Source organism: Camellia sinensis, chromosome 8 (genome assembly GCF_055761805.1).
Source record: "Camellia sinensis isolate YWXY chromosome 8, ASM5576180v1, whole genome shotgun sequence".
Lineage (NCBI taxonomy): Eukaryota > Viridiplantae > Streptophyta > Magnoliopsida > Ericales > Theaceae > Camellia > Camellia sinensis.
Window position 1 is genome coordinate 16,305,474 of NC_138968.1, and position 27,625 is coordinate 16,333,098.

General features: G+C 39.1%; 1 pseudogene; it reads left to right on the plus strand.

The window, feature by feature from the left end:
* Positions 1 to 21,899: 21,899 nt before the first annotated feature.
* On the plus strand, positions 21,900 to 25,187 carry LOC145797590 (rust resistance kinase Lr10 pseudogene; annotated as a pseudogene).
* The last annotated feature ends 2,438 nt before the right edge of the window (positions 25,188 to 27,625 follow it).

The window sequence follows — 27,625 nt, forward strand, 5'->3', positions numbered from 1 at the left end:
TCGGGACTAAAAGTGAAAACTTTTACTTAAATTTCCATATTTACACCTAAATTTAACATCACCTACAAAAGAAGTTGAGCTGGAGGAGCTCAAATCAAAACACGTTTTTATATAATGAGGACTAAATTGACATAATAAAAATAATAATAACTAAAATAACACCAATCGCATATTTTGAGAAAATGATAATCTAATAAGTTTTCAAACTTTCACAAATACATCATGGAAACTAAACGTTGCAAGTGAAATGGTCCATCCACCCTTAATTTCAAGGGCAAATTACACTGGAAGTCCATATATTTTTAGCCTTGTACCATTTTAGTCCCTATAATTTTAATTGGCTCGATTTTTACCATCAATTTATGATTTGTTTCAATTTGATCCAATTGATTACAATTGTTAGTGCATTTTGATAGAAAATGCGTACATAAGTGGCTGGTGTTATGTTTTTATAAGCAAAATTGTAAACTTGTTCAACTCAGTGAGTTAATCTCAACCATTTTCCCTCAAAAATCCTAATCAGTGTTATCAATTGGACTAAATTCACACAATCTACAATTAAGTATCAAAATTGAATTAATTGAAATTAGAATGACCAAAATGACACAAGAAGAAAAATGCAGGGACTACCAATGTAATTTATCCTAATTTCAATTGATTTTGTGGATGAGGCAAAATTTTAATCACTTGGTATGTTATGAATTGCAGGTAGAGTCTTGGTTCATCTATTCCTGTTGTATTTGTCATTATAATAGTGTTGTTTGGTGTAGCTGTTAAAACAGATTATAGATTATAGCTTAACAGATTATAGATTATGACTTTAATCAGAAGTTGTTAATCTGTTTGGTATAACTGTTGGATTATAGATTTAAGTTGCTGAGTAGTGTTTGTTAAATAAGCTGTGAATTAGTTTTTTCAATTAATTTTTATTTTTTATTATTCACTATTTGCCTACATTTCTCATAAAAAATAATAATAATATTTTATAGTCCATTTGAGTCTTTTTCTATTTTAAAAAAAATAAAAAATAAAAAAATTTAAGAGTATAACAGTGAATTAACATGTCCACAGCAGAAGTTGATAATCAGAAGCAAGGGGTGAGCAGCTTCTCAGAATCAGCTTTTCTGAGTTAAAATAAGCTATTAGAATCAGAAGCTGTTTGAAATAAGTTTAATCAAACAGTCCAAAATAACTTTTTAAAAGCCAGAAGTCATAAGTTGGCTCAAAAAAGCCCCACCAAACAACCCCAATGTATTTTGTCTACAGATCAAACAAAATAAAGAAAGAGGATCAATTAAAGATTTTAAAGAATTATAAAGCTCTTAAGCCTGCAAGATACTCCTACACAAATATCAAGAAAATCACAAATCGATTTCAGAACAAAGTAGGCCAAGGAGGTTGTGGATCAGTGTACAAGGGAAATCTTCCAAATGATGTTCATGTTGCAGTTAAGATTCATAACAATGTGAAAGGAAATGAGGAGGAATTCATCAATGAAGTGCAAACAATAGGCAGAATCCACCATATCACTGTTGTTCACTTGGTAGGATACTGTTCTGACGGATTCAGAAAAGCTCTCCTTTATGAGTTCTTACCAAACAATTCGCTTGAAAAGTTCATCTCCTCTCTGATAGAGAGAAGCATTCACTTGGTTGAGAGAAGCTGCAAGATATAGCTCTTGGCATAGCTAAAGGAATTGAATATCTTCACCTCGGGTGCGATCAACAAATTCTTCATTTCGATATTAAGCCTCACAACATCTTGTTGGACCATAAGTTCAAGCTAAGAAGCACATACACTTCTAAGAAGGTGACATATGCAGGTCGTGTCCGTGTCGGACACCGACACTCTTTGGACACTTTCCCGGCACATGTCCGACACTCTTTAAAACGTGTCCTATTTTTTAATATTTTTTAAACACCCGAACACTCTTTGGAAACTTGGAGGACATGCGTGTGTATCTCTTAAACTCACGTGTCTATCAATTAGACACATTATAAGTTTAAACAAAACAATTTAAGATATAATAATAAAACAAAAACCATATAAATTTATATGGATTAGTGTCATGATATATTCATATATATAACATATAATAAATATATAAAATTATATATTACATGCGTGTCCCCCACATGTCATGTCCTGCATTTTTTGAAAATTAGCGTGCTAGCGTGTTTGTGTCATATCATGTCGTGTCGATGCTTCTTAGGCCCCGTTTGTTTTCAAAGGTAGAATGGAAGGGATTCATAGTGAGAGGATTGATAGTAAGGGGATTAAGTAAAATTGTGTTTGTTTTTATGATAGTTGTTGGTGTAGAGATTGTTAAATTATTTATGTGTAAAATAATAAAACAAATAAAAAAATACAAAAACATTAAATATTAATGTTCAAAAACAATGCCCAACATGTAAAAAATAATAAAAAAATAAAATAAAATAAAAAAAATAAAACAATGATTTTTACTTAACAAAAAATACAAAAAAATAAACATTAATGTTCAAAAAAAAAAATGCCCAACATGTAAAAAATAAAATAAAAAAATAGTCCGGTAGACTATTTTTCTAATACCACCTCCACCTCCTCCCTCCCAGACTCAATCTAATCCAGACCTCCATCTCAATCCCCTGATCTATCTCACAAAACAAACACAACATTAGTGGGTCCCACCTCCATCTCAATCCCAATCCCCCCCTCCATCTCTTGCAACAAACAGGGCCTTAGAGTTCAACCGAAAGGTCTCTAACTTTGGTCAATCAAAATTGTGTTCAAAGAAACAAAATGTTATATCCATGACTACTGCAGGAGGGGTCGTAGGGTACATTGCCCCTGAAGTGATCTCTGGAAACTTTGGGAATATGTCATACAAATCAAATGTATAGCAACCCCGGTCTTTTCCCATTTGATTATTGTATCCGGACTTCGGTTCCGTAGATTCTGTCATTGTATAATTGTTGTTGTCGTTCTTTATTTTCTCATTTGGAGTTATAGGATGTGTTGGGCAAGTTTGTTTCAGGTTGGTTGGGTTCGGAAACCAAGTGTTGCTGTCCAGTTTTTGGGTTGGTCGCTCGAGCGAGTACTTGGTCGCTCGAGCGAGGGTTGTATTTTGTGTCTGGTGGCTCGAGCCAGATTTTCTTCGCTCGAGCGAGCGATTGCGTCTAGTATAGACCTGAAGCATTGCATTCTTGGCTCGAGCGAGCTTTTCTTCGCTCAAGCGAGGATTTCTTGTGTCTGGTCGCTCGAGCGACCAAGTCTTCGCTCGAGCGAGCCTGTCCAGTTTAATTAGACAGCAGCGGGTTTTTAATCAGTTTTTCATCCTCTTTTTGGATTCCAAACCCTAAGGTCCGACTTCTCTCTCACCCTGCTCACCTTCTCTCTTAGATTTGATCTACTTAGGGTGTGTTTCTACCCTAGATCCTTCATTAAAAAGAGGGTGTGAGTCGTGGGCTTCGTTTTAATCTGAATTGTTGGTGGTTTGGAGCACTTTGGAGTTTGGGTCTTCATCTCCATCTTCTCTTTTTGGGCTATGTAGACGTCCCCGAACGCCCCGGGAGGGTGAGCTCCCGTTCTGTTCATTTGGGGTCACTACTGCTCAGGACTCTCAAATTGTAACGGTTCTAAGTCTGAACCAAAGAGTCCAAATCCGACAAATCGTTTTGAGAAAAACAGATTTTTGAAAGAAGTGCCAAACATGGACTGCTTTGCCAGATACAGAGTCGCCACCTAAATATTTTATTTTTGGGAAATTTAGGAAACCCTGACTCGGTGCCAAAAGGCCACGTGTCCGTCATCACCAAAGTTGCCTCGGCTCGGGAACTTGGGTACGATTGGGGAAGGTCACTTCGTGAGCACCCCCGCTCGCCCGATCAAAGATCGGCCTCTACTAACCATGATATCTATTTTTGAAAAACTTTGTATGTCCTTATTCCGGTTATTAGCCTAGGTTACTATGTGATGCACACAGCATATAAGTATAGACTGGATCGTCTGAATTGGAACAAAACATTTCATGTTTGTTTATTTGAAAGATGGTTTGCTACCCGCAGGTAGGCTTAAAATGCAGATTTTGCCACCCGCAGGTGGGCTTAGAAAAGATGATTTTGCCACTATCTAGTGGGCTTAAAACAAACATTTGATGAATTATTCCAATTCAAATAACCCAACCTTCACCCACAGGCATCCAGGCAGTTATATCACATTAGCAATTAACCTCATGGTAAGCATGCTACTCATGGCAGTCACTCACACGCATGCAAGGATGCTAAAGCATAGAACTTACCGAGTACTCCAAGCCAAAAACAAAAACTGTATTAGAAATCATGCATGATCCTAAGTATACAGAAATGCCTAATGCAACACATGCAAAATGCAACTATAGCAGGCTCGGCTATTCTAAGATGGCATATGAAATGCTACAACTAGCATGTATTCAATTTGGAATTGAAAGTACGATGCAGTTAGTATGATGTGCCGAGCCCGGTGCATGCAAAACAGATGAATGATGCAAACATGCTGTCATACTGTATGCTAATTTAAACATGCCCTAATCTAACCATCATAAGCGGATAAATAAAAGGGAGAAAGACGTGGGGTTGGAAGACATACATCACACTCACGCACACTTATTACAGTTGTGCCCTCGCGTAGAGGGTCCAAATAAATAATACAGTCCGAATATTACAGTCCCGAATGAAAGAATATTACAGTCCAAAATATCACAAAATCCTAATTAATTAACAAATTAACTAAGAAAATAAATAAAACTGGCATGCAAGCCAGGGACCGCCTTGCTTCTGATGGATGATGTATGTCCGGGTTGTCTTGCGCAGAAATCCACCGGAATGCCCCAATTAGCCTCTGTTCACACCTGTTCTTGAAATGCGTGCCAAGCCCCAAAAAGTTGCTGATTCTTTGTTTTGCTGCAACAGAGAGCAGGAAAGGGGCATAGCAATGTATTTGCACAGATATATGCATGTCTCGATCCTCGTGCCACCAATCACGCATACCGAGGCATGATGGCCGAAGAGTCGAAATGCACAACTCAATATAGGATGAATGCACATGAAACTACAGCTAAAACCTAACTCCATCATGGGTAATCCGGAGTGTCGGTGACTGGGGAATTGAGACACATTCCGTCACTCGGAGTACGAAATGTACCTCGTTTCCCGTGCCCGGACTAACTCCTATTCCGGACACGATGCAATATGCATGATATGCATGAAATGCAACTAAGATACAATCCTAACATACACAGAATGCTATGGAATGACATGCCTCGAAATGCGTGCACACAGGCACGCAAGCCGAGAAAATGACAGAATGTAATCTAAGATACAACCTAGTATGCACAATGCTATGAAAATGAGATGCCTCGAAGTGCGTGCACAAGGGCACGCAAACCGAGGCGATGATAAATGTGATGAAAATGAGATGCCTCGAAGTGCGTGCACACGGGCACGCAAACCGAGGCGATGATAAATGCGATGAAAACGAGATGCCTCGAAGTGCATGCACACGGGCACGCAAACCGTGGCAATGATAAATGTGATGAAAATGAGATGCCTCGAAGTGTGTGCACACTGGCACGCAAACCGAGGCGATGATAAATGTGATGAAATGACATGGAAATGACAAATGGGCTTATACCAACATGAGTGAGCCTCAGCCACACTCACATAGGATGCCGGCGGATAAAAATGAAGTGCCTCGAAACGCGTGCACACTGGCACGCAAACCGAGGCGATGGTAAAATGTGATGAAACGACATGGAAATGACAAGTGGGCTTATACCAACATGAGTGAGCCTCAGCCACACTCATATAGGATGCCAGTGGAAGAATATGAAGTGCCTCGAAATGCGTGCACACGGGCACGCAAACCGAGGCAATGGCAAAATGCGATGAAACGACATGGAAATGACAAGTGGGCTTACACCAACATGAGTGAACCTCAGCCACACTCATATAGGATGCCAGTGGAAGAATATGAAGTGCCTCGAAATGCGTGCACACGGGCACGCAAACCGAGGCGATGGCAAAATGCGATGAAACGACATGGAAATGACAAGTGGGCTTATACCAACATGAGTGAGCCTCAGCCACACTCATATAGGATGCCAGTGGATAAAAATGAAGTGCCTCGAAATGCGTGCACACGGGCACGCAAACCGAGGCAATGGCAAAATGTGATGAAATGACATGGAAATGGATGGCAATCATTCTAACAGAATTTCAGCAACAAAAAATGGGGGAAAACAGTCCCGAAATGAAGCGAAATGACATGAAATGCATGGAAATGACCCGAAATGCGAATTTAGGCACCCGAAATGGCCTATAGCTATGCCAAATATGCACAACATGGACATGCAATGCAAAGACAGAAGCTAGACAGTCCCAAAAATTGCACTTTCACAGTTATAAACATGGCCAAACAGCAAGCATAGGTATGGCAAAAATGGCATGCAAAAATAGGGGCCAAAAGAGGGGTAATGAAGCAAGTGATATAAGCAAAACCCAAACTGAAAAATTTCCTTCTACAACACTGAAGAGGGACCCAAAATATGAATATTTACAGTATATGGTAGCCTCAAAATCAGTATACAAACATGATAGAAATGTGATGCAAAAAGGGGCTCAAAAGTGGCTATAACATGAGATATGCAAAATAATCACCAAACAGCCAAAGACCCTTAATAAAACATGTAGAATGGGCCAAAATAAAACTATTTACAGAACTGTAAAATAGCCAAAAACAAAAGCATGGTAGGCTAACTAAACATGCAAGAATGGGGAAGAAAAGAGAGATATAACATGAAGTGACCTATGGAGGTCCCAAACCATGAAAGGATCTAAATGAAACATGAAGTATGGACCAAAATAAGAACTTTTTCAGAACTGTAAAATGGCCGAAAACAAAAGCATGGTAGGCTGCCATTGCATGCAAGAATGGAGAAGAAAAGAGGGGTATAAAGGTAGGTATAACATGGAAGTCCCAAGTGGTGTTGAGCCCTTCTTCAATGTTGAAGAGGGGCTCAAAATGAGCCTAATATCAGTTTACAACATGCTCAAAAACATATTACTCATGGGCTAAAAATAGCATGCAAAAACATGACATATAAGAGGGTCAATGAAGCAAGTGTATTATGGAGGGATCAAACAAGGTTGAGCCCTTAATGAAAAGTGAAGATGAGCTCAAAAGAGGGCCACTTTCAGTTAGGGCCGGAGCTTGAAACAAAAAGCAAGTGGGGCTTACAAATAGATTAAGAAAAAGGGTCAAAAGGGTAAAAGTGTTACTTACCCTTGAAGACTCAAACTTTTGTTGCTTCTTGGATGAATTTGCAGCTTCTTTGGCCTTTGAGAAACCTTCCTTGTTGCTGGAAATGAGGTGGTGGTGGTAGAGCTTGGTGGTGTAGAAGGAATGATGGTTAGGGACCTAGGGTTTTTTGAAGAATTGAGAAGGATGAAGATGGAGTTGGCTATGGAAGCTTTGAGAAGAGTTTTTCTAACCCCAACAAAGAACAAGGTTTGCTTGCTATATAGGCCAAACAAAGGGTGTAAAGGTGGGGGAAAAGGAGGGTAATATTCCCCCACGAAATATCCCCCAGATAAAGATCTTGTCTGGGGGAAACAGCTCCACAGCTGTAAAGTGTACAGTGCAAGGAAGCAGGCCGGCCTGGTACTTTTGTTGTAGGTGGCCGGCCGGCCACACCCCCTAGCCGGCCGGCTAGGGGTCAAAAGGTTCAATGAGATTTTCTGGCCGGCCACCAACTGGTGAGGTCCCCCTATGTGTGTACAACACAATCATGTGGTTAAAAGTCCAAGAAAGTGGGTCCAAGGGGTTCAACATTAGCCCGGAAGGAGGGGGTCAAAAGGGTCAAGTTGAATTAATGGCCGGCCATGAACTTTTATGGGCCTCTCAAGTGTGTACATCACAGATATGTGGTTCAAAGTTCAAGAAAAAGGGTCCAAAGGGTTCAACATTAGCCCGGAAGAAAGGGGTCAAAAGGGTCAGGTAACCTTAATGGCCGGCCACCAACTTTTAGGGTCCTCCCAAGTGTGTAGATCACAGATATGTGGTTGAAAGTTGGCAACACTAACTCCAAGGTGTTCAACATTAGCCCGGAAGTCTGAAAAACGGGCGCCGGAGGGCGCCAGAGGGCGTATAACTTGGTTGCTGCAACAATTGCTGGCCTCCCACCCTTCAGTGACCTCCCCGGTGATAAAACAGAGGTACCTGCCAAAAATGAACGAAAACCGTTGCAAAATGAAAGTTCCGGGGCCAAAACACGCAGTTCGGGGTCCCGAAAATGGGCTGTTAAGCACCGAAAGTGGCGTTCGGCCACGAAGTGGGCTTCTCAGCCCCCAGTGTCCCTCAAAAGGGAGCAAATAGGAAGTATGCCAAAAAAATAGAGCAATAGGAGATGGTTAAGCGGTCCCGAACCGAGGCACACGGCCTGACGGCTCCGAAAACCGGGAACCGGACTCCGAAATGGGCAAAATGGCCTACGGCCACAAAATGTAGCCTACGGACATTGAGAGATGGCCTACGGGACCTCTCCCTCCCCTCAGGAAAAGAAACAGAGAAAATCGAGTCTGGTTCGCAAACCGAGACAAGGCACAAAAAAGGGTTCGGAAGTCCGGAGGCAGGGCTCACGGCCGCGACTCTGAGATTTCTGAACGAGCACATTATGCAACATCACCAAGCGCTCAATCGGTGATGTCTGAGTCTTAAGGTCGGTCAAAAATGGGGTGTCTACAGGCTATTTCTTCGAGGTAGGGATTTCCTACTCCATCTTATAAGTTTTGTTCTAAGTTTTGGTATTTTGATATGTTGGGAGCACTTTGGTAATTTTGGGAAAAACCCTAGGTGTATTAATAAATTAATTTGTATAATTAATTTAAGGAAATTGGGGAATTTGGTTAAATTCATGAAATTGAGGAATTCATTGATTAAATGGTGTAGTTGGATAATTTAAATCACTCGCCTATTGAATTGTTGATATATTTATTTCCAGTCTAGAAATAACTGTTTTGGGCTATCGGTGGAGGATAGTCGTGATTGTTGTAGACATTGCATGTGGATTAGGAATAACTGAAACTAATCACATTGGTTAAGTCATTAATTTTGACTATTGAATTAATACAGAAAATACGTGTATTGATTGAGCATTGCATTTGCATATTGTGTGGGAGGAGATAGGGGATGTACTCCACGGTTTAGGGGAAGATAGGGGATGGACCTCTAAACCAGATTTTTGTTTGGGAGGAGATAGGGGATGGACTCCATTAGCATCACTATTATGTGTGCTTATTATATTGAAGTGTTTTTACATGTTATTGATACAGCACTAAAATGTGTATCAAACGGGAAGTATGAAGTATTATGATATGAGCCTGAGTCTCATCTGTGTTGTTGATATTGGAAGTAATGTGAATATGTTATATAGTTCACTGTTGTAAGCTTGGCCAGGTTCTGAGCCTTATTGATAATAATGGGAATTGAAACATGTCATAGACATTAGTATCTTGAGACTGTATTAAGTTATAATTGATTATCCTGGTTAGCCATCTATTGAATGCTATAGCTTTATTCAATGCTTATATTTGGTTTAGTATTTTTCTACTGGGCTGTGGCTCACCTTTTATGGGAACATCATTTTCAGGTTCAGGTGATAAGCTACCTCCAAGGACTTAGCTTGGGAGGATGTGGCTTTTGGATTTTGAAGACTATCTTTAATTAATTGTTTTTATTTGTTAGTACATGTAAACATTCAAGCCTAGGGCTTTACGTGTATTTGAGTTAGAACTAATATTTTTCTGTCCAAGTGTTGGCTTGGAAAGATGTAAGCCCATAGGGCATTTAATTTGATGTTACATGTAATGCTTTTATTTAGTAATACGCTGATGAATGATTTAATAAATTGTTTTCTTTAAATATTGCATGTCGATGATATACAGATAGTGGGTTTATTTTGAGGGCGTGACAACTTGGTGTCAGAGCGTACCGGGTTTGAATACTTTGGGTACGTGGGAAGTGATTAGTATCACATTGGGTTCGTATCGTTTGATAAAGACTTAGTGTAATGTTATATGCTTATGTGATAACATGTTTATGTGATTATGTGGGTATGGAATGTAGTTTCTAGGATGTTGATTGGACCCTTGAGTTTCTAGTAGTCTTGTTGGAAAGGCACTTGATCAATGCTGCTTCCAACCGGAACTATAGTAACGCTTCGGGACTATCATCATCCAGGAATGAAATTCGTAGGTGCTTACGTGATTATGTGCTTACGTGGAATGAATTATTGTTGTCCAATGCATTAGGACGCGAGTGTTTAGCTTCGGCACATTTATTAATGTGCTAACGTCTTTGTTTCCTTTATTAGGATGTCCGGACGAGGACGGGGACGCGGTAGGCGTGGTAGGCCGGGTAGGCAGGAGGTGCCTGTGCCAGAGGAGATTCCGGCAGTTCAGGAGGGAATTGGTCAGGCCAATGTGGCCGAGCCAGTAGGCCAGCAGGCTATGGGCGCTCTAGCCCGAGAGATAGCAGGGGCATTCAGGGAGTCAGTAGGCATTCTCAGGGCTGAGAATCAAGCTCGGGTTGTTGTTGCGGATGCAGGACCTTCCTTTCTGAAGAGGGAGTTCTTCCGGTCTAACCCGGATGAATTTGTGGGTGATCCTAAAGAGCCGCTTAAGGCAGATGAATGGCTCGAACAGACAACGAAGACGTTCGAGATGCTTGGCATCAAAGACGAGGGGTTGAAAGTGACCTTGGCATCTTTCCAGCTGAAGGGGGATGCGTGTCAGTGGTGGAAGTTCACTAAAGGTCGTATAGGAGGTACATGGGAGGCTTTTGTGAATGCTTTCCAGGAGAGGTTCTTATCTCCAGCAGTTAGGGAGAAGCTGAGAGACCAGTTCTGTCAACTTAAACAGTCGAGTTCTTCAGTGGCCGAGTTTGAGGCTGCATTTACTAGCTTGTCCAGGTTTGCACCTGAGTTGGTGGCGTCTGAGGAACGCCGTTGTATTGAGTTTGAGAAGAGGTTGAGGCGTGGCCTCAAGTTGAGAGTCGGGGGAACTATGATTCGGGAGTATGGGCGTATGGTTGATGCTGCAGCCCACATGGAAATCATGATGCAGGAAGAGGAGGAAGGACAGAAGGGCTCCAAGAGGAGTCAGGATGGTCAGAGTGATGGTAGGAGACAGAAGGGTTTTAATCCTCAGCAGTCTCAGGGTAGCTTTACTAGATCGACTTTTCCCGTGCCGAGTGCTAGTTCGGGGAAAGGCAGTCAGGGAGACATTACCTGCTTCAAGTGTGGCCAGCTGGGCCACAAGTCTCCAGTTTGTCCTCAGAGGGGAGGAGTACAGAGAGCAGCATCATCTTCGGCTCGATCTCAGAGCCAGAGTCAGGGTAGAGGCCAGCCACTCTCGTGTTATCAGTGTGGTCAGCCAGGGCATATGAAGAGGTATTGCCCGCAGTTGGGTGGCACATCTGGTGCATCTGGTTTGAGGCAGATTCAGGGTCAGCAGCCAGCTCAGTCGGGTCAGGCCTCGAGGGCCAATCAGGGGGCTTCATCGTCCCAGTCGGTGCAGCAATCTTATGCTTCTAGGGGTGAGCAGGTTGATTAGAGGTCGTCTGGGCGCGTGTACGCTGTTACCGCGCAGGATCTCGTACCGGCTCCATCGGTTGTGAGAGGTACCTTTTTGTTTTGCAACTCGGTTGCTAATGTTTTGATTGATACGGGTGCATCTCATTCCTTTGTGTCTGCTGTATTTGCATCTGTTTTGGAGTTGGAGTTAGCACAGTTAGCATCTCCTATTTGTGTAGTGTCACCTCTTGGGGGTGAATTGATTTTGAAACAAGGTGTTAGGGGTTGTGATATAGAGGTTGATTATCATCGAATCCCATTTTCCTTTGTAGTTATGCCTATGAAGGGTTTCGACGTAATTTTGGGTATGGACTGGTTATCGTCATACCGGGCAGTTATTGATTGCTACCGCCAGAGGGTCACTTGTTGTATCGTGAGCGGAGAGTGTTTTCATTTTCTGGGGGACCGGGTTGGTAGTGTGTTGCCACCGGGGTATGTTCCGAGAGGACGGAGTGAGCTTAGTGGTCTACTTGCTAACCTTTCGATTAGTGAGGATGATGAGACTCGGATTGTGTTGCCAAGGGTGGTTTGTGAGTACTCGGGCGTCTTTCCCGAGGATCTTGTTGGTTTGCCACCGCATCGAGAGATTGAATTCTCTATTGACCTAGTGCCCGGCACGGCGCCGATTTCTATGGCACCCTATCGTTTTGCCCCAGCCGAGTTAGTTGAGTTGAAGATTCAGCTCCAGGAATTGCTAGATAAGGGCTATATCCGTCCTAGTGTTTCGCCGTGGGGTGCACCGGCCCTTTTTGTTAAAAAGAAAGGTGGTGCTTTGAGACTTTGTATAGATTACCGGAAATTGAATCGGGCTACGGTTAAGAATAAGTACCCTATGCCTCGTATAGATGATCTGTTCGATCAGTTGAAGGGTTCCCGTTGTTTCTCGAAGATAGACTTGAGATCGGGTTATCATCAGTTGAGAGTCAGGAAGGAGGATATTCCGAAGACGGCATTCCGTACGCGGTATGGCCACTATGAGTTTTTGGTGATGCCATTTGGGCTTACCAATGCACCGACAGTATTTATGGATTTGATGAACCGGATTTTTCTGGAATTCTTAGATCGTTTTGTAGTCGTCTTTGTGGACGACATTCTGATTTATTCACCTTCAGAGGAGGAGCACGAGGAACACTTGAGAGTGGTGCTTGAGTTACTTAGAGCCCATAAGCTTTATGCTAAGTTTGGGAAGTGTGAGTTCTGGCTAGAAGAGGTGAAGTTTTTAGGCCATGTAGTTTCTGGGGAAGGGGTGTCTGTTGATACATCTAAGACTGAGGCAGTGCAGGATTGGGCACAGCCTAAGAGTGTGTTTGAGATCCGTAGTTTTCTGGGGTTAGCTGGGTATTATCGTCGGTTTGTGAAAGATTTCTCCAGATTAGCTTCGCCTTTGACTAGATTGACTCGGAAGGGAGTCAAATTTGTATGGAGTGAGACTTGTGAAAAGTCATTTCAGGAGTTGAAAGTTAGACTGACCACTGCTCCAGTATTGATTATTCCAGAGAGAGGGTTGAGTTATGCAGTCTATTGTGACGCCTCACGAGAGGGTCTGGGTTGTGTGTTAATGCAAGAGGGGAAAGTGGTTGCCTATGGCTCACGTCAGTTGAAAACTCACGAGCAGAATTACCCTACGCATGATCTAGAGTTAGCAGCTGTGATATTTTCCATGAAGATTTGGAGGCATTATCTTTATGGTGAGAGATTCGAGGTATTCTCGGATCATAAGAGTCTGAAATATTTGTTTACACAGAAAGACTTGAACTTGAGGCAGAGGAGGTGGATGGAGTTCATAGAGGATTATGACTTTGAGTTACATTATCATCCGGGAAAGGCCAATGTGGTGGCCGATGCCCTTAGCAGGAAACCTGTTGGTGACATAGCTAGTATAGCCATCCGAGAGTGGGAGATGTTGGGTGCACTTGGAGAGTTTGATTTGCTTCTGAGCGAATCCGTTGAGACTGCGGTCTTGTTTTCTGTTGTTGCGCAGCCTACACTTGTGACTCGAGTGTTAGAGGCTCAGAGGGGTGACCTTGAGGTGGAGTCCCTTCGGGAGAAGATTTCCAGTAGGAAGGTTGAGAAGGGTCTGCCAGTGTATTCCGACCTGAGTGTGAGATACCGGGACCGTCTGTTTGTGCCGGAGTCTTGCCGAGAGGAAGTACTCCGAGAGTTTCATCATTCACGCCTTGCGGTGCATCCGGGAGGCACTAAGATGTATCGGGATTTGGGTCGCCAGTTCTGGTGGCGGGGTATGAAGAGAGATGTGGCAGCTTTCGTATCTAAGTGCCTTACTTGTCAACAAGTGAAGGCCGAACATCAGAGGCCAGCGGGTTTGTTGCAACCCTTGCCTATTGCCGAGTAGAAGTGGGAACACGTCACTATGGACTTCGTTGTGGGTCTTCCGAAGACTCAGCGGGGTAGTGATGCTATTTGGGTGGTTGTAGACCGGTTGACTAACGCACTTCATATCTATGCGCATTAGAGATTCCATAGATCATCTTGCCGATTTATATATTCGGGACATAGTGAGGTTGCACGGGGTCCCAGTGACGGTCGTCTCTGATAGAGATCTTCGTTTTACTGCCAGGTTGTGGCAGAGTTTGCAGAGTGCCTTAGGCACTAAGTTGACCTTTAGCACGACTTATCTTCCTCAGACTGACGGGCAGTCCGAGCGCACTATTCAGATCCTTGAGGATATGCTTCGGGGTTGTGTTCTAGACTTTAGTGGGTCGTGGGAGAGGCACTTGCCGTTGGTGGAGTTCGCCTACAACAACAGTTTCCAGTCTAGTATCGGTATGGCACCGTTTGAGGCCTTGTATGGCCGACCGTGTAGATCTCCTGTTTGTTGGGCCGAGGTGGGTGATGCACCTCTGTTGGGTCCGGAGTTGGTGAGGGAAACGACGGAGAAAGTTGAGCTTATCCGTAAGAGGCTTGTTACAGCATAGAGTCGTCAGAAATCTTATGCCGACCGTAGGAGGAGACCTTTTGTGTTTGAGGTGAGTGATCATGTCTTTCTGAAGATATCACCCAGGCGGGGATTGATGAGGTTTGGGAAGAGCGGGAAGTTGTCCCCTCGGTTCATAGGTCCTTTTGAGATCCTTGAGAGGATTGGCGAGGCTGCTTATCGTTTAGCTTTACCACCGCAGTTGTCCAGAGTACATGACGTGTTTCATGTGAGTATGCTTCAGAAGTATGAGCCGGATCCATCACATGTGTTGGATTGGACCAATTTAGTGGTTGATGAGGATGTCTCGTATGAGGAGAGACCGATTCGAGTCTTGGATAGGCGGGATCAAGTTTTGCGAGGCAAAACCATCCCTTTGGTAAAAGTTTTGTGGAAACATCACGGAGTGGAGGAAGCCACTTGGGAACGTGAATTGGAAGTCCGCGAGAAATATCCGGACATGTTTGTTGATTTGTAATCTTATAATTAGATTCTGTTATATTGTTGAACTTAAGAGCTTTACATATGTCTTAAGTTGTAAAACGTTGAGTATGTATTGGTAAATGGGTGTATCTTGAAACTTGCTTCATTATAGAAGTTTAGTGTAACATTGCATATGTTGATTACATTGTTGAATGTGTTGTATATATCATGCAATTGAATATGATATGGGAATTGTTAACATTGAAAGGAATAATGCATAATAGTGATGCAGGTTGAAATATATGTTGTTTTATATATATTGTGAGATACCTCTTGATAAAGAGATGAAGTGACCAGTATTGGGTCAAGTTGTTTATTATTGTCATATAATATCTTTGGGAATTGAGAAAAACTTGTTTTTTTTTACAAACTTATGCTTAATTTCGGGGATGAAATTCTTTTAAGGGGGGGAGGTTATAGCGACCCCGGTCTTTTCCCATTTGATTATTGTATCCGGACTTAGGTTCCGTAGATTCTGTCATTGTATAATTGTTGTTGTCGTTCTTTATTTTCTCATTTGGAGTTATAGGATGTGTTGGGCAGGTTTGTTTCAGGTTGGTTGGGTTCGGAAACCAAGTGTTGCTGTCCAATTTTTGGGTTGGTCGCTCGAGCGAGTACTTGGTCGCTCGAGCGAGGGTTGTATTTTGTGTCTGGTGGCTCGAGCCAGATTTTCTTCGCTCGAGCGAGCGATTGCGTCTAGTATAGACCTGAAGCATTGCATTCTTGGCTCGAGCGAGCTTTTCTTCGCTCAAGCGAGGATTTCTTGTGTCTGGTCGCTCGAGCGACCAAGTCTTCGCTCGTGCGAGCCTATCCAGTTTAATTAGACAGCAGCGGGTTTTTAATCAGTTTTTCATCCTCTTTTTGGATTCCAAACCCTAAGGTCCGACTTCTCTCTCACCCTGCTCACCTTCTCTCTTAGATTTGATCTACTTAGGGTGTGTTTCTACCCTAGATCCTTCATTAAAAAGAGTGTGTGAGTCGAGGGCTTCGTTTTAATCTGAATTGTTGGTGGTTTGGAGCACTTTGGAGTTTGGGTCTTCATCTCCATCTTCTCTTTTTGGGCTATTTCTTCGAGGTAGGGATTTCCTACTCCATCTTATAAGTTTTGTTCTAAGTTTTGGTATTTTGATATGTTGGGAGCACTTTGGTAATTTTGGGAAAAACCCTAGGTGTATTAATAAATTAATTTGTATAATTAATTTAAGGAAATTGGGGAATTTGGTTAAATTCATGAAATTGAGGAATTCATTGATTAAATGGTGTAGTTGGATAATTTAAATCACTCGCCTATTGAATTGTTGATATATTTATTTCCAGTCTAGAAATAACTGTTTTGGGCTATCGGTGGAGGATAGTCGTGATTGTTGTAGACATTGCATGTGGATTAGGAATAACTGAAACTAATCACATTGGTTAAGTCATTAATTTTGACTATTGAATTAATACAGAAAATACGTGTATTGATTGAGCATTGCATTTGCATATTGTGTGGGAGGAGATAGGGGATGTACTCCACGGTTTAGGGGAAGATAGGGGATGGACCTCTAAACCAGATTTTTGTTTGGGAGGAGATAGGGGATGGACTCCATTAGCATCACTATTATGTGTGCTTATTATATTGAAGTGTTTTTACATGTTATTGATACAGCACTAAAATGTGTATCAAACGGGAAGTATGAAGTATTATGATATGAGCCTGAGTCTCATCTGTGTTGTTGATATTGGAAGTAATGTGAATATGTTATATAGTTCACTGTTGTAAGCTTGGCCAGGTTCTGAGCCTTATTGATAATAATGGGAATTGAAACATGTCATAGACATTAGTATCTTGAGACTGTATTAAGTTATAATTGATTATCCTGGTTAGCCATCTATTGAATGCTATAGCTTTATTCAATGCTTATATTTGGTTTAGTATTTTTCTACTGGGCTGTGGCTCACCTTTTATGGGAACATCATTTTCAGGTTCAGGTGATATGCTACCTCCAAGGACTTAGCTTGGGAGGATGTGGCTTTTGGATTTTGAAGACTATCTTTAATTAATTGTTTTTATTTGTTAGTACATGTAAACATTCAAGCCTAGGGCTTTACGTGTATTTGAGTTAGAACTCATATTTTTCTGTCCAAGTGTTGGCTTGGAAAGATGTAAACCCATAGGGCATTTAATTTGATGTTACATGTAATGCTTTTATTTAGTAATACGCTGATGAATGATTTAATAAATTGTTTTCTTTAAATATTGCATGTCGATGATATACAGATAGTGGGTTTATTTTGAGGGGTGACAAAATGTTTATAATTTTGGAATGTTGCTAGAAATGGTTGGAGGGAGCAAAACAAAACAAAACAAAAAACACAAAAAAAGAGCGAAAATTACTTTCATGAATAGATTTACAAGCGTTTGGATCAAGGAGAAGAATTAGGAGTTCAGATTGAGAAAGAGATGCAAAGATTGTGAAGAAACTAACAATAGTAGGACTTTGGTACATACAGTGGTACCCAATAGATTGACCATTGGTGAAAGTTGTGGTGCAAATGCTAGAGGGATATGGAAGCACTCTAACAATTCCCTCCAGTCCATTTGCCTCCACAAATCTAGTGTCAACGAGGGGAACAATGGGTAGTACAACTTTTAATAGTAAGTTAGAAGTAATTTATTAATCTGAGTGAGTATAAATTGTGATATTTTATGGAAATTTTAATGACTGTATTGTATAATGGAAATTAAACTTCTTGTTCTCAGCAATGAGTGTAGAATTAATTGTGTATTTATGTATTACTATGAGCTTTTAATAATACACCTTTTGCATGGCCTTTGTATTAACAGTCATCTTTTAACGTATCAGAAATATTTTATGTTTTCCTGTCAAAGAAGTATCTTCTCACTCAAAACATTGTCTTAATAATGCAAACCTACATAACATCAATGACAAACTTGCAGTAAATCTTTTCTCCTGTTTTGCTCAATCTACAATAAATTTGGAGGACTTTACAAGTTCTTCATTGCATGGTTAAAACGGGATCTCCACTTCAATACATAAAGTTATAACCCATTATTAAAATTCAAAAAAAAAAAAACAATCTATAATTGTTATGACATAGCATGCATTCCTTGGAGTGTTTGAAAATTTTAGCATTTGGACTTGAGTCAAATCTCAATGCCCATTTTCTACCATATGGATTATTGCCAGAGAGACCAATCATCATCTAGCACTGCTGGAAAATGCACATTTAGCGGCGTTTTAAAAATGCCGCTATAAGTGACATAAACGCCTCTAATTATTTTTGCGACGTTTAATACCAAACGTCGAAGACGCTGCCGTCGCTATAACTTTATGACGTTTGAAAAACGTCGCTATATTAGTATAGGCGGTGTTTTTAAAAATGCCGCCAAATGTCCTATCCTAACAGTATTGCGCTGTCACTATGGTTTTAGTGACGCTTTTAAAACGCCGTCATAGATGTTTTTAATTTTAAAAAATTCCAACCGTTAATATAATAGTGGCATTTTTAAAAACACCGTGTTATCTTTTTTTTTTTTTTGGGAAAATTATGCTAATTTTATGTGATTGAACTAAAAGAATACCTATAATAAAACTAAATAGCACTAATATCAAATAATAACTCCCATTCAAATAGCAAATGCAACATTAATTTACTTTCCCATTCAATTTAATAACAAATCACCATTACCCACAAAATAACATATCCAAAAATTAAATTCACAATTTTCAATAAAAAAATTACTACTTTATATACAAAGTCACAAAATAACATTACCCTCTTTTCTCTCTTACCACTCCCTCATTTAACACAAAAAATAAGAAAGCGAACCAAAACACCCAACCCCCCAGTCAAATTAGAGGGAAAAAAGAAAGAAATAAAAAAATAAGGAAAAAAGAAGAGAAATAAAAATCTAAAGGAAAGCCCCATCCATCCTTCACCGTCATTCTGCTCTCCATGCTGCTTCCCATGGCCTTCAATCCTCTCGGTCTGTGCCAATCATAAAACATAATAATAAAAAAAACAAAGCCAATAAAAGATGTGCAGTGAATAGATAACAAAAATAAATATAAGAAGTTCAAGCTACTGAATGTTATTTTAAATAGTCACATTTGGTCAAATTAACCTTGGGTATTTCAAACTACTAGAAAGTACACAATCCCATGTCATACTCAACGTAATATTTCTCTGAAATAACTACATACCAAAGGTATGTATTCTACACTCAAAACATAATAAATGACCATACATGAGGAAGAATACCACGCTAAAGAGGGAGCTCAGTAGATGCAAAAAGACCAATCGCTAATGTGACTGTACGTGCAAACTCTTCTCGAACTCTCCAGCTTTTGTGTCCAAGCATAAGACCCTGCTCTCTTGAGAATGAGAATTGGTGAAGAAACCTAAGACAAACAATCATAATTCATAAACCAAGTGCATTTTTATTTTTTTGTGGTTTACCCTTTTTCTTCCACAAATATGTCAATAGACTAAGAACGAAGCTTAACATGGCACAATGGCAGTATGATCTATACAACGAGACAAACAAAAGAAATCTAACAAACCAGCAATTCTGTTGAATAACACCCCCCCTCTTGCTATGATATACTATATCATCCTGTATATAACAGTTTCATACCTTCTAGCCACTATTACCAAACAAAATCAACATCAGCTGACTTGAGAAAGTTCAAAAAAAAAAAAAAAAAAAAAACCAAAATCTCAGAAAATTCAAGATATTTAAATCAAATCAAAAGATTTAATTCGAAATCCATGATTCAACAGATATATACAGCAGTGCACTTTAGTTAAGTTCAATTCCAAATATCAAAGAAATTAAAACAAGCAATACCTATACGCAATTAACACGAATTTCAGTTCACCGAAATTCAACTATAAAAATAAAAATATTATAATCAACAAACACTGGAATTCACTCCCAAAAAATAAAATAAACTATATTTAGATTTACAAGTTTCATTATTAATGAATATCACTACAAGTCTACAATAATGATGATTCTGAGATTGTAGACAGTGGTGTGCTCACCTTAGTAGACGATGCTGGTGGCGGTGGAGCTTCGAAATCGGTAGAGAGAGAGAACTTCGACATCGCAATCGCAATCGCAATCGCTCTAAGATGAATCACCAAGCTAAAGTAGGAACCCCATTGTTCCTTTTTGTCTCCTGCAAATAAAAGACACATAAAACAAAACATTAGAGTGAAATCAAACAAAAATTCTGCTGGTGTGCAATGTTGATAGCCAAGTGATTGAATCATTGTGTCCCTGTCTGAGGACGGCAGAGTGTGCAATGTTGCAGGTTATCTGCTGCAAGAAATGTGAGAAGTAACGATTAACAGGGGTAATCTTAAACTTACCAACTATGGAGCTTGTGATGCTTGCTTCTTCTCCCACTTTCCAAATGGAAGGTCAAACTTTAAATTGGTTTACCTTAGAAGAATGCATTGCTTGATCTCCCACATAAGACTTCCTAAAATGTTGAAAGAAGACCAGAACAGCAAGATCAAGTCTTTGCTTGGTTACTTCGCCATATCTCTGACAAGTGCAGCAAAATCGTTTGCAAAAAGAAAGGTTAAAGAGTAATGTGAGCCAGGAAGAGCCTTACAACAATTGGATATCATGCAAATGGAAATGACAAATATTCTATCAATGCAATTGAAACTCAACAATAGAAACAGAAGCAAATTTAAAGGGGTATGCACATGAGATGAAAATAGGGTGTATAAATTTCAAATTAACAGGGATGAGAGATAATTAACGAGTGAAGCAAAATAATAATAATAATAATAATAATAATAATAATAATAAAATGACCTCAAATTAACTGTATTTTCAATGAACACATTTATCAATAAACATGGCATTCAAACTATCAATTCCCAAACAATGAACAAAAAGCTAACACAGAGTTGTTCAATACAGATCTAAACAAGATCAAAACCAGAACAAACATGTAAACAAATATATTAGAACTTACCTCCAATGAGAAAGTTAGGGTTTCTTTTCTCACAGGAGTTGATTTTTTCCGTCACTGCCGATCAATGATTGGATCATTCGAGAGCCTGAAAACAAAATAAAGATGATTATTCAATCAATACATAGAGATACATATATAAATTCATATATATACTTGTCTAGAGAGATTTTTAGGAGAAAAAAATTATCCAAAAAAAAGTACAGATAATGTGTACGTAAAGAATGAGATTGTGCGAGAGAGACAGAGATCCAGAGAGATTGAGGGATCGAGAGAGAGGAAGACAGAGACAGAGATCGAGACAGAGATTGAGAGAGAGAAGAATCGACGAAACTGAGATTGGATTGAAATCGAAATCGTGCATATGGTTAGTAGACGATGCAGATGCAGATGCAAATGGTGATGGCGGTGGCGGTGGGGCTTTGAAATCAAAATCATTCTGAGATTGGATCGACCGAATGATGGATCACCAGCTGAAGAAGGTTGAATCAAGTTGAAGGAACTGAAGGGTTTAGAGAGAGAGAGAGAGAGAGAGAGATTTGAGGGATCGGTTTCTCTGAGACTCTAGGGTTTTTCTTAGATTCAAATAAGTTGTGAGAGATTTGAGGGTTTGAAGGGAGAGAGAGAGAGAGAGAGAGAGAGAGAAACACTGTAACACATTTGAAGGCGCTTTTCAAAGGACTTCATTACTTAAACGGTACCGTTTTAATAAAAACAAAATGTGACGTTTATAAAACGTCGTTAAATATTAAAAATAATGGCGTTTAAAAAAACGCCGTTAACTAAACGCCGTTAAATCATATATTTCCTGTAGTGTAGTGAGAAGTTCTACTACATGGTTAAAATTAACCCAGCAAAATCTCCTCTCTACATAGAAACTAATAATATTAGTGATTCTTGTAAAAATGGAGGAGGAGGAGGAGGAGGAGGAGGAAAGCATTCCTATGTTGTGGTCGGAGACTACTTGTCGTGGTCAGATGTTGAAAACTTGTCCAGCGTCGACATGATTTTCCCGGCAAGGATGATTTCAGGACGTAACATTTTGAGCTTCTTGGGCGTCCACAGTGTGTTGGCTGATGGATTTGACCTTGTTTACTATCAATTCATGAGTTGCAATTTTTTCTGCAGGATAATAGGTGCGTATGCAACACTTTCATGATTCCTATTTTGTTCTCAATTCATGAAATTTTACTCTTGTTTTATTTTTATTTTTTGTCAAAGAAATGAGGTTTTATCTCATAAGCAAGATGTCTACCATATGTACTTTTTTTTTAACTAGTACTATATGTACCTTGTTACTTTTTTTTTTTCTTCTTCATATATATTATGTGTTTTTGTGATAAATCTTATGCTATTTTTTGATAGAGTTACGATAATTTGATATTCAAAATTGAAATTATTCAAAAAATTTCTGATGAAAAAATTGGTAACATTATGACAAAAAATACTTTATTTTTATTTTTATTTTTTTCTCTCTCCCCTAAATCATTTATTACAAGAGTTATATAATTTTTTTTGTCTCTAACATTATTCATTCCCTGCAAAAATGCAGTCCGCTTGGAATACTTTCTTGACGGTAAGTACTCAAAAATTTAGAGTACAAATGTTTTTAAAAATACACTATTGGTATTGTGATTGCTGGAGAAGATGAGCAGGTGAGGCATTGTGTTGAGTGATTGAGGAACATGAGGGGCATAATGAATGATGATTTATTAGGGAGTATGAACACGTAGTACTCCGAAATTAGTCTATAATTTTCCCATTGTCACATAACAATGGTTCCAAAATAAGATATTCTAAGAGGTTGGATCTTCAGCTGATTTTTTCATTGCTATTCAAGACACGTTCAATCACTTAATAACATCTCTGTTAAAAATAATTGAATGCCTCATTTGGTGTACTTGCTTTTCTCTGATTACTTCTTGTAGTTTTTATTTCTTTTAACTGCCTTAATCACATAGCTAAATCTTTGTTTCACTTCTCTTACAGATCATTTTTTTCTCATCATCAAAATCATTGGTAAATCCTCTTTCCGCTCCTTCAATGATCTTAAGGGAAAAGTTATCTTCTAATATGAAGTAAATGACCCACAAGCCAGGGTCGGAACCAGGAGGAGACGATTGAGGGGGCCAAAAATAAGGTTTCAACAAATCCAAATTTCGGGTCAAGATATGTTTAAACGATTTAAATAATTATTAAAATTAATAAATCATTATTAAAAATAAGTTAATAAATAATGAGAACACTCTAAATATGTTATAGAAATTTGAACTTCGATGATGAACCACTAGAAAAATACAAAGGACAAATTATGACGGTAGTCCCTGTGTTTTGCTTCTCGTGTCATTTTGGTCCTCGTAATTTTAATTGGCTCGATTTTGACTATAAATTTATAATTTTGCTTTAATTTGGTCCAATTGATTACTACTCTTAATTTTTTTTTTTAATGAAAATACGCACATAAATGGCATCTGTCGTATTTTTAAGGAAAAAATAATAAACTTATTCAACTTAGTGAGTTAATCTCAATCAATTCAGTGATAATTTTTCATAAAAAATACTAACGATATTATCAATTAGACCAATTTGACACAAAATCTAAAATTAAGGGTCAAATTTGAACCAATTGAAAGTGTAGGGACCAAATGAGATAAGAGGCAAACTATAGAGAGTAGTGGCATAATTCGTCCAAATACAAATCATAAGTAATATCACTTAATTTACATTATACATAAATAGTATTATAGTAATAGATTATAGATCACACTGCGTAAAACGTATATACCATATGCTATTTTAAAACAACATCATAATGATTCGTAACAAAGCCGTAATACTTCATAACTTTTGTCAACACAATAATTTGTAACATTAATGTTCATAAAAAAACCATAATGGGAAAGACAAAAATTAATTATTTTTTAAAAGAAAAAACATATCAGGAAAAGAAAAGGCTTGAAATCTTTAAAATCTCACTTTTAAATTTATCCCAAATGATATGAATTGTGTAAGAATTAAACACTTACGACAAAAACTTTACACACCATCACGGATGAATTTAGGAATATTATTTGAATCTTAGCAAAACTCATGACTAAAATGTAAAACTTTGGGGGGCCAAGTATAATTAAGTTATACAAACTATACAATTTTCTTATACATCATATAGGATGTTGTCGAAACTAGCAGGTCCAGGCCCCCCAACCCCCCTTCTTCCGCCCCTGCTCACAAGGATATGAATATGATACATCGACGACAAAGAAAATGGAATTTGAAACACAGATACTTGATCTTCAATCACTTGTCCAAACTACGTGAGCTTGATTCATATTTTCATAAACTTCTTCAATGATCGAATTGTTTTGAAGGAATTTTTGCCAATTATGCCCTTTTTCCTCATTTTGACATCTTGTGATTTTCATACACAGGAGGAATCCTTTCACGAAGAATTTCATTAGCATTATGTCTGCTCGCGTTTTTAATCCATAAATTTAGGAGAAGGCATTTATTGATGTTTGATAGAATTGAGGATTATCTACGAAGCCAAAAACATCTCATGCCTATTAGCTACTCTTACTCAGAGATTAAGAAGATGACCAAAGGATTCAAGGACAAATTAGGAGACGCGGACTATGGTTCTGTATATAAAGGAAAGCTTAGAAGTGGTAATCTTGTAGCGATAAAAGTATTGGGCATGCCCAAAGCCAATGGGCAAGAATTCATCAACGAAGTTGCTACCATAGGAAGGATTTATCATGTTAATGTGGTTCAACTAATTGGATATTGTGCCGAGAGATCTAAGCGAGCTCTTATATATGACTTCATGCCCAATGGGTCACTTGAAAAGTATATATTTTCTCAAGAAGGAGATATCTCATTGAGTTGCAAACAAATGTATGAAATTTCTCTAGGAGTTGCTCGTGGGATTGAATATTTGCATCGAGGTTATAATATGCAGATCTTGCATTTTGATATCAAGCCTCACAACGTTTTACTTGATGAGAATTTCACTCCAAAAGTTTCTGATTTTGGGCTTGGAAAATCGTATGCAACAGACGATAGTATTGTGACTTTGACAGCAGCAAGGGGAACAATGGGTTATATGGCACTAGAGTTGTTCTAAAAAACCATTGGAGGCATTTCATATAAAGCTGATGTTTATAGTTTCAGAATGCTGTTGATGGAAATGGCTAGCGGGAGGAGAAATCTGAATGCCTTTGCTGAATATACAAGCCAAATTTACTTCCATTCTTGGATTTATGATCAATTCAAAGAAGAAATGGACATACAAATAGGAGAAACCAATGAGGAGGAAGGGTGATGGTGAAGAAGATGGTAATAGTAGCTTTGTGGTGCATACAAATGCAGCCTAGTGATCGTCCTTCGATGAACAAAGTTGTGGAAATGCTTGAAGGGGATGTTAAACAACTGCAGATGCCTTCCAAACCTTTTATGTGCCCGCAAGAGAAGCCTATTGAAGAACAAAGATTTGACATAAATTATGTCACTTTGGATGTAAGTGAACCTTAAACTGTTTTGTATCTGTTAATGTATATATGGTATATATTTCTACATATATTAGGTATTGAGTTCTTAGATATATTAGGTATTTCCATAGTTAGGTCTCTTATAGGATACTCTTTCTCATAGTTAGATTTCTAGGATACTCTTTCTCAACTTATATATACAGGCCTTCTATTATATAGGACAATTAATTCAATATAATACATATTATTTTCTCTCTCTCTACTATCCTAACATGGTATCAGAGCTATATGTTAAACTCTTAGTGTTCTTCACCTTACCGGTGGGCGGTAGCCTTGCCTTGGCTGTCCGCTGGACCTTAACCCATTCCACTAATATATTTTCCTTTCAGTATCAATTCGTGGTGATTTCTTCCTCTATCCGCTAATTTATTCCTATCCCAAATATCTCTATCATATTTTTTTTTTTAAATTTTTTTTTTACCCGCAATCCTCTTTTTTGGGTATTTCTGCTCCACTTTGTCTTTCCCTCTGTTTCAACCTCAAATAGGTTTCTATCTTCAAACATATTTGAGTTTGAGGGGAGGTATTATACCTATATCATGGTAAGCATGGTGATACACCATGCAAACCACCCAAGTCGCTTCCTTGGCACACACTCTAAGCCCCCCTCTCGGCGCACCACCTAAGCCACCTTCTCTGGTACATAACCTAAGCCGCTCCTTGCGCACCATCCAAGCAGCCTCTCTAGCGCATAATCCAAGCTGCCCCCTCTAGCGCACAACCGAAGCCGCTCCATTTGGTGCACAATCCAAGCCGCCCCTTGGCGCACTCGGTTGTCTGTTGCCATCATCGTTTAGTACCACGTCATAAGTTATGTGTGTGTCACGCTTGCTAGTTCAACATCCAGTTCTCTTATTTCGGTCCGGCATGACCCCTTTAAACTGTCCCGACAATGATTCCAGTTAGCTCTTACATCGGTCTGACATGACCCCTTTAAACTGTCCCGACATTGATTCCGGTTAGCTCCTACAACAGTCCAGCATGACCCCTTTAAATTGACCCGACATTGATTCCGATTAGCTCCTACAACAGTCCAGCATGACCATAAACTGTCTCCTGGCATTAGCTCCAGCCTCTAATCTGGGCATTAGTTCTAGCCAATTTCTATATTGGTCCAACACAACCTTAAACTGTCCCGGCATTAGTTTCAGTCAGTTCCTACAATGGTCTGACACGACCATAAACTGTCTCCCGACATTAGTTCCGGCCTCTGATCTATTTCAAACGCCCTTACGCTCCCGTTCGGATTTTGAAATCTATTTGCCTTTTATTTTATTTAGTTTTTATTTCATGTTTTAGTTTCTCTTTCCAAACTCAAGATGTTTATCCTTCTTGAGTTTGAGGGGGGATGTTAATGTATATATGGTATATATTCCTACATATATTAGGTATTGTCGTAATTAGGTCTCTTATAGGATACTCTTTCTTATAGTTAGATTTCTAGTAGGATACTCTTTCTCAGCTTATATATACAGGCCTTCTATTGTATAGGACAATTCATTCAATACAATTAATTCAATACAATACATATTATTCTCTCTCTCTCTCTCTCTCTCTACTATTCTAACAGTATCAATTCAAACACTTTGTTTTTATGTATTTTGATTATTGACATCCTCTGTTCCTCATGTAATTGAGGCAAACTTATATTCCATTGCATGATAGGGAAATTATGCAACCTCATATTAAATTTTGGTATGAAAACTTGGTTTTTTGTTCGAATGGCTCTACTTGGATTGCATTTCAATTTTGTTCTTCTATTGATTGTTTTCACCAGTGAAGCTTGTATGGTACGACACTGTAGTTGTTTGTAGTTCAATAAACTTTCACCTTTTATTAAAAAAAGAATTAATCAATAAAAAGAAATATGAAATTTTCCAAGCATTTCTTCTAAAGAGATCATCATTTGATAGCATATAGTGTTTCCCTTTTCTTTTTAATTCATTAATTAAAACAAATACTGAGTTTGCATTGCTTTCTTTGAAATTTAGCTCCCAACTATTCATCTCAGTTT